Here is a 9,441-nt window from a genome sequence, read left to right as displayed (position 1 = left end):
ACAACCTACATAAGCACATGCTCATTCCACAACAACAATGGGGTACATGAGGGGTAGACCTCATGCCTATGTGCATTGGCACATCACCACACCATCACATGGGACAAGCATAACATAGATACAACACCTACAGTAACAAAGAGAGTATGCACGCCCTCACATATGGGCAGGTGATGGTGCACACCCACACATGCAACACAAACACCACTTGAGTGAGTGCCATCACACACACACTATCTACACATGCTCACTATCCACTAGAACACATATGCACAAGTCAAACTCCTACACATGGGCAACTACTCACATACACTCACTACACAATCCACACCATCACATACATCACAACTACTTCCACACTAGGCAACACAAGCTACACTTGAGAGGAGAAAAAGATATATTCCACATGCTGCCCTGGTGCAATCTCACACAATCTCATGCACACATACTTACAAGTAACAACACAACTACTCATCTCCCCCTTCTAAGTACAAAGAAACCAACACACAAGTGCACCTACATGGATGCACAAGCTAGCAACAAGCAAAGCACCCATGTTGGTTTTGAGAGGAGGTTAAAACAAACCCTCATGCACAAAAATAACTAAAAAACTACAATGAACAGGGGCTGCATATATATCAAATAGCAAAGGAAAAACAATAAAAGAAAACAAAGGAAAAGAAAAAATGGGGCAGGTTCTGGGATCGAACCCCAGACCTGATGGTGGTGCAACTGCAGCTCTACCACTCTGCTAGGGCCAAGGTGCTCGATAGAAACAGAGCAGCTAGCAGGCTAAGTCACACTATTGCGCTAACTACTGACGAAACAGGGAAACAAATAACAAAAAAGGGGGTCGAAGGGGTATCGAACCCACGACCTGGGTGCAACACACCCACGCTACTGACCACTACACTACTGCATCGATGTCTCACAGAGGAAGGGACTTGGAACAAGGAATACTATCGCGAGCACAAAGTGCTCTACACAGTGCGCAGGGTCGCCGACGACAGGGAGGATGTCATGCTCTCTACTGCTGCTGTTGCACCATGAGGGATTACCTCCTTCTGCTACTGCACGTTTGCCACGCCACGCTAGTCTACACGTTGCCACACAACTACACGAGCACGCACCCAAGCACAACAACACACACACATGCACGATCTACTCTGGCAGAGAAGAACTCTAGCGACACTAGCCGATCTGGTCGAAGAGAAGGAGGGAGGAAGGAAGGGCGATGTTCCTCACCTAGGGAAGGTAGAAGAGATGCCGTACGGTGGAGGAGAACGGATCGGAGGGGAAGAAGACGATCGGAGGAGTCCCTGGCGGCAGATCGACGTAGAGGAGGGAGATCTCCGTGGCCGAGGCGAAGGCGAGCTCCTGGTCATCGATGCAGAAGTTCACTGGCCTCACCGAGGTCGGGAATGGGGCGCGGGGTGATCTCCCGTGCCCCTGGACATGGCGGCGGCGACGGTCGTCGACAGGAGTGGGGTAGATGCCGGCGAGGCGCTGCTCTCCTCTCTCTGCTCCTATCTACAAAACTTACCAGGAGGGGAGAAAGAGAGATGGGGAAAGGAGAGAGGTGGTGGCGAAGGATGGGAGAGAGGGGAAACCTAGGAGAGGGGAGAGGCACGGACGCCAAGATATAAAGGGTCCCCTCGAGGGTTGTGCCCTCACGGCGGCAGCTCCCTCTCGGCCAGCCTGACGGAAAGGTGCAGAGGGGGAGAGACAACGTCAGAGGAGGAAGGAGGTCGCGGGAGTGGGATCCTGTGCGCGAGAGAGGGGCTAGATGGGCCGGCCATCTGGGAGGGAGCCCACAGGGTGGCAGCAGGTAAGGGAAGAACTAATTCCCTGGTTTCCTATTTGCAGAAAAACACAGAGAGGAAAAGAAATGCACAAGGAAATCTACATGTGCAAAAATAAAAATAGCACTTGCCCTGGACATGTAATATCAAGACCTATTTAACAAACATAGAAACAAGATTGTGGAGCAAGTAAATATTTTACAAAACATAATTAACTTGGTCTGTTTTGTAATTATATGCACCTTTAAAACATGTATTAAAAACAACAAACACACCTCTCCATTCCAACACAAAACCTGCTAAACCATGGTCATTTTTAAAACAGGAAAGGAAGAAGATAATCTTGACATAGAAGAAATATAGAGGGAGTGAAGATGGTTTTGAAACCTAAGCATACACATGGTTGATCCTACTAGCACAAGCAACCTAATAGAGTTGCACCACACCACACATATATCCACAAGATCACAAACACCACATGAAATCATATGACCACATTGCAACATCACAAAGACATGGGCATGATATGATATGTTATGCTTGCATGCGAGGAAGAAGTACAAGGGACATCACATGAAATCATGAGCATGAACTCTCTCTTAGCATTGACAAGGTGGTCCCACATAAGAAGGTTCCAAAAAGGGAAGGCTTAACACTTGGGGCATTACAATATTGGTACCCCTTTAATCCCGCATGCATCAATTTCTATGTTAGGAAGAAGTATTTTGTCACTCTTGCCCTTCAATGCATAGTCCTATCAACATAACCCTAACCCTATGGTGTGATCCACATGCGTGCTCATATGATGTGCACCAAAGGACAACAACATATCCACGAGAAAATTAAGCCAATCATATGATCACTTAGCCCATAGGACAAAATAGATCTACTCAAATATCATAGGATAGCCACATAACATACGTAAATAGTATGTAGTGTTGAGCACCATGTTTAAGTAGAGAGTTACAGTGGGCAAAGAGGTGTTACACCGCTGCATAGAGGGGAGAGAGTTGGTGTTGACAGGAGGAAGATAGTTGATGTAGCTTACCGTCATGTTCCTTGCCACAGCAGCACACATGCGCCACCAGGAGAGAGGGGGAGAGAGCCCCCTTCTCCTTCTTCTACCTTGGCCTCCCCCTAGATGGGAGGATAGTTCATGTTTGGTCCATGGCCTCCATGGCGGTGGAGGGGCACGAGCTGATAATCCACAAGTATAGGGATCGTTTGTAGCCCTTTTGATAAATAAGAGTGTGGAACCCAACGAGAAGCTAAAGGTAGAACAAATATTCCTTCAAGTTCTATCGGCCACCGATAGAACTCTACGAATGCTTAACGTTTGCTTTATCAAAAACCAGAATAAAAATAGAAGTACTTAGTAGGTGTAATATATGGGTTTGCAAGATAATAAACAACAAGTAAATAAAAGTTAGGTGTCGTTTTGGAAGACAATAATGAGCGTGGAAATAAAAGTTAGGGGTTCTTTAGTAGAAAGCTATTTGTGTAATGCAAGAAAAGGATTGTCCATAGGCAACTGAATATAACATGATAGATACTTATCATGTGCAATGAGAGAGCGGCATACACTAACACACTTTCCGTACGTGAATCATATGCACTTATGATTGGACCTGTAGCAAGCATCCACAACTAATAGAAATAATTAAGGTAAACCAAACCACGGCATTAAACATCAAGTCCTCTTTACCTCATAAGCGCACAACTCCCTTACTCAGGTGTAAGTTTCTGTCACTCTCGTCACCCACTATAAGTGAATCATGAACATATTGCAAACCCTCCATCGTGTATCCTTCATGTGTACGCCTCATGAAAGGTACCTTAGGAAAACACCATATCAACACATAACTCATATCAATAACATCATATCACAATTAACCCGTAGGACAAAATGGATCTATTCAAACATCATAGGATAGCCACATATCATTGGGAAATAGTATGTAGTGTTGAGCACCATGTTTAAGTATAGAGTACAACGGGAAAGAGGTGTTACACTGCTGCATAGAGGGGTAGAGATTTGGTGTTGACGGTGGCAAGATTGTTGATGTAGATCGCCATCACGCTCCTTGCCCCGGCGGCACTCCGGTGCCACCGAGAGAGAGGCGGAGAGAGCCCCCTCCTTCTTCTTCCTTGGCCTTGCCTTAGATGGGAGGAGAGTTCCCCCTCTAGTCCATTGCCTCAATGGCTGCAGAGGGGCGGGGGCCCTTCCGAGATTGGACCTCTCTCTCTGTTCTCTTCTCTTTCGTGTTCCTGGTTTCTGGCCCTTCATTGTTTTTTAAATTCCTGAAGATCTGTAACTCATCGTGCTAAACATTTACACGGTTTTTTCCATAAATTGTTTTTCTTGCGCCCGAAGAAGAGCCCCAACCAACTCATGATGTGTCCATTAGAGGGCAGGGAGCGTCACGGGGTATGGGTCACGCCCTCATGGGTAGTGGGGGTCGTGGGCCTCCGTTTACGTTGATTACACCTCCCCAAAATTACATATATCCGAAAATAATTCTCCTTAAATTTTTATCGTGTTTGGACTTCGTTTGATATGGATATTCTGCGAAACAAAAAACATGCAACAAACAAGAACTGTCACTTGGCACTGGTTCAATATGTTAGTCCAATAAATCATATAAAATGTTGCCCAAAAATGTGAAAGTTGTAGAATATTGGCATTGAACAATGAAAATTATAGATACGATGGAGATGTATCAGCATCCCCAAGCTTAATTCTTGCTCGTCCTCGAGTAGGTAAATGATAAAAAACATAATTTTTGATGTGGAATGCTACCCCTACCATAATATTGATCATATATCTAATCATGGCATGAATATTATGATAGAAATGATTCAAATCAATAGTATATCATTTGAAAAAATTACATCCATACTTAGGTTTACTAGCAAACAATCATGTCCTTTCAAAATAACAATGCTAAAGAAAGCTATCCCTACAAAATCATATAGCTTGTCATGCTTGGTCCTCCTAGCATAAGGTATAAATCATGAGCACCCCGATGTCAAATCAAGCAATTCGATTGTACTTTTTAACGCGCTTCAGCTTTTTATTACTCACTCAATACATGAGCGTGAACCATGGATATAGCATAAAGGTGGAATAGAATATGCTGGTACATTTCAAAGGGGTAAAATTGAAGAAGAATGTCTCACATCAACAGGCATATCAACGGGTTATGGAGATGCCCATCAATAGATATCAATGTGAGGAGTACACATTGCTATGTACCGGATGAACTAAGGGCTATAAGTGTATGAAAGCTCAATATGAAAACTAAGTGGGTGTGCATCAAACTCTATAATGAAAAATTCCCACTAGTATACGAAAGTGACAACATAGGAGACTCTCCATTTGAAAACATGGTGATACTTTGAAGCACAAGTGTGGAATTAGCATGCCCCTTCCCTCTTTTGTCTCATTTTTTCTTTTCTTATTTTTCTTTTTCTTTTTTCTCTTCTTTTTCACCTCCCCAATTTTCTTCTTCTTTTTTTGTGGTGGGCTCATTTGGCCTCCCCCATTTTTATTTTTTCGTCTCGAGTCTCATCCCGACTTGTGGGGGAATCATAGTCTCCATGATGCTTTCCTCACTAGGACTATGCTCTAATAATGATGATCACCACTCTTCTATTCACTGACAACTCAATATTACAACTTGACACCTAGAACAATGTATGACTCTATATGAATGCCTCTGGCAGTGTACTAGGATGTGCAGTGATCTAGCATAGCACTAACATCAAAAAATGGACAAGCCATGTTTTGAAACTTGAGTCGGGTCTTGTTTGAAGGTATGACCTTAGAAGAATCGAGTCATACATTAGCCCCCAAGTGTCAGGGATGTTGCTTGCAATGGTCCTGAAACTTGCTTTCCCAATGTTTGTTGCAGGAATCCTTGACTCGGCCCGACTCAACCATGGCTGGCTTGAAGTAAAGCTTAGCAGAGGAGCAGGACGCTCGGGCTAAGTTTGAAGAGAAGTTTCATCTTGCCCTTATTGACATGGGAAAAATGAAAGCACGACACAAAAGGTTTGAAGATAAGGCCCATGTTGAGAAAGCTGCCATTTTGAAAAGGGCGGAACAAGCCGAAGAGAAGCTGAAGCATCACATCTCCAACATGACCCAAGCCATATTTCGTAAGGGTCAATTACCTCCTTCTGAAAAGTGCTATGTACAATCTTGCAACCACTGATGATCCTGCTTTGTCACCTGTAGGTCCGCGAGCCGCCACGCTACAGAATGACTGCATTCTGAAGCTGAAAGCGATCTATACTTTGACAAAGCAGCTATATACTGACAGTATCATGACTATGAAGGTTGATATGGGCAACAGGGAGCCCATAAAATCCATCAAGCTTTTGCTGGGTTGCTTGTCAACATTGCCACTCCAGATAGAGTAGCTAAAGAGGTCAGCCGCCCGCAAGGGAACACTAAACGCCCTAAGCCGGTGTTTGGCCTATGCTCTAGAACTTAAGCCGGAAGAGGTGTCTGATGGATTTCCAGAGCTGAAGGATGATGGGTCAGATTTCACTGAGGAGGACTACCACCATTGTGTCAAAGAGTCTCGTTTTGCAGGGACTCAGCTAGCGGCCGACCTGGACTTAGGAAAATATCGAGTGGCTTATGATGAGCACAGCAAAAGGGTGACTCCTCCTTCGTATGAAATCACCAGCCTGACTCCGCGACATCGTAAGAATCCTTTTGATTTTGACGTTGAACTGTCCACCGTCTTGACTGATGAAGACGAGTTCCTCGCCTTGACCAATTGTAATTGGAAATTGGGCGACTTACAGATTGAATATGGCGAAATCTTGGGGCAGGATAACCCGGAGGCGGCTTGAGCCAAACTGACATGAAGTTTATCCGCAAAGAATATTTTGATCCTTTATGGTTGGGTTATGTTTCCTAGTATGGCGTGTTGAGCCATGTAATAATCCAGGTTTTTTGAAAACAGTATGATAATTGTACCTTGTGATGGTATTGGAAGTTTCAGCCTTCATTAATATGAATTGCCTTTCCTAATGCTTTGTCATGTTTGACAAGAAAGATCTTTGCCCTATTGAGTAGAGAAAAACAATAAGCTAGCTTAAAGAGTCGCGGCGGGTTATAATAGAGTTTTATGAAACCTTTGGGTTGTGCCACAAAGATAGTCATAAAGTTTTCCGGCTCGATGAGTTACGATAGGATAGGACGAGTTTGCAAAACTCTAGTGCTACCCCAAGAAGGCTTTTGCAACAACTCGAGATGTTTAGACTGACTGATCAGGCGCGAGTCAAGCTTCAGTAAAGCAGGTTCAGTGAGCCCATGGTTTTTCTATTTTCCATGTGCCGGCTCCCGCTAGCACCCTTCATGTTTTAACCAAGGCAAGTTCAGGATCCAAAAAGTGGATTGACTCGCCAAGAGTACATGGGACCATAGGGCGAGTCGCCAAACACACAGTCTAGTACAACCATTGTAATGCGTTATTTTTTCGCTAGCCCAGAGGGTATTCAGGCTGAACTCAATGAGCAGAAGCCCCCAAGTGACCTATGATTAGGGAAAAGTCACACATAAGCTTGCAGAAGCGTGTATGCTCTTACTGCAAAATGACTTGGGAGCAAGTAGCCCCCAAGTAAGCCGGCTTAATTCTCAAAACCATATAGGGTGCCCATGTTTGAACCGTGAAACGTGGAAACTTTGGTACTCTTTGGCGTACCAACATCCAATTTTGAAATAAGCGCAGCGTGGAGACTTATGGTCTTTGATGCTAATAGCATCCATGCTTGGACGACTTATGGAATAGTAAAGACTCATGCTTTCAAGGAGCTGAAACGGCAGAAAACCACGAAGTTCGTGGGCGCCGGCTTTATTGCTTTATATATAAAAGGAGAGATTACTGATACGTCTCAAACGTGTCTATAATTTTTGATGGTTTCACGCTGTTATCTTGTCAACTTTGGATGTTTTGTTTACCTTTTACATCTTTTTTGGGACTAACTTATTAACTCAGTGCTAAGCGCAGTTCTTGTTTTTTCTGTGTTTTTGACTCTTTTCAGATATGATTTTGGAATGGAGTCCAAACGGAATAATTCTTGCGCAATGATTTTTTATGGAAAATATCAAAAATACCGGAAGAAAAAGATACCGGAGGGGGGTCACGGGGGCGACACAAGCCCAGTCGCCGCGGCTCCCCTAGGTCGCGTCAATCAAGCTTGTGGGCCCCTCGGGGGCCCACTTGATGTAACTCCACCGCCATATGGTCCTATAAATTGAGAAACCTCCAGAAAGAAACCAAGATCGGGAGTTCCGCTGCTGCAAGTTCCTGTTTCCGCGAGATCTCATTTGGAGACCCTTCCCGGTGCCCTGCCGGAGGGGACTTTGGAGTTGGAGGGCTTCTTCGTCAACATCATCGCCCCTCCAATGACTCGTGAGTAGTTCACTTCAGACCTACGGGTCCGTAGTTAGTAGCTAGATGGCTTCTTCTCTCTCTTGGATCTTCAATACAAAGTTCTCCATGATCTTCATGGAGATCTATCCGATGTAATCCTCTTTGGCGGTGTGTTTGTCGAGATCCGATGAATTGTGGATTTCTGATTAGATTATCTATGATATATATTTGAGTCTTTACTGATTTATAATATGCATGATTTGATATCCTTGTAAGTCTCTCCCAGTCTTGGGTTTTGTTTGGCCAACTAGATCTATGATTCTTGCAATGGGAGAAGTGCTTGGTTTTAGGTTCTTACCGTGTGGTGACCTTTCCCAGTGATAGTAGGGGCAACAAGGCACACATCGTGTAGTTGCCATCAAGGGTAACAAGGTGGGCTTTGTCGTAGATATGAGATTATCCATCTACATCATTTCACCTTGCTTAAGGCGTTACTCTATTCTTTTGGACTTAATACACTAGATGCATGCTGGACAACGGTCGACGTGTGGAGTAATAGTAGCAGATGCAGAAAGTATTGGTCTACTTGTTTTGGACGTGATGCATATAGATATAATCATTGCCATAGATATAGTCACGACTTTGCGCGGTTCTATCAATTGTTCGACAGTAATTCGTTCACCCACCGTCTACTTGCTTTCATGAGAGAAGCCACTAGTAAACACTACGGCCCCCGGGTCTATTCACACCCATCGTTTACACCTCCGCTTTAACTTTGCTTTGTTACTTTGTTGCTTTCAGTTCTCACTTGGCAAACAATCTATAAGGGATTGACAACCCCTTCATAGCATTGGGAGCAAGCTCTTTGTGTTTGTGCAGGCACTTATGATACTCCTTCACTGGATCGATACCTTGGTTCTCAAAACTAAGGGAAATACTTACCGCCGCTGTGCTACATCACCCTTTCCGCTTCGAGGGAACACCAACGCAAGGCTCCAAGGCCACGGGGGAATCCTTTGCATATTTGCCTAGGAAGTCCCTAAGGCATAGCCGCAGCAGAAGGATTCCTGGCGCCGTACCACGGAAGGTCTGTTGTCGCAGTAGCAATTACAAAGACTAAATTTTAGACATAGATAAGGAGCCGGTGGCTCTAAGTATAATATGGCCGTAAGTGGGCGATGTTCCATGGGCAAGTCGTCTCCACCTCTGTTGTTGGCCTATCTGGGCGAAGATCCACCAGGTAGTAT

Source organism: Hordeum vulgare, chromosome 3H, assembly GCF_904849725.1.
Source record: "Hordeum vulgare subsp. vulgare chromosome 3H, MorexV3_pseudomolecules_assembly, whole genome shotgun sequence".
NCBI classification, from domain to species: domain Eukaryota; kingdom Viridiplantae; phylum Streptophyta; class Magnoliopsida; order Poales; family Poaceae; genus Hordeum; species Hordeum vulgare.
Note: the sequence above shows the minus strand (reverse complement) of the source record.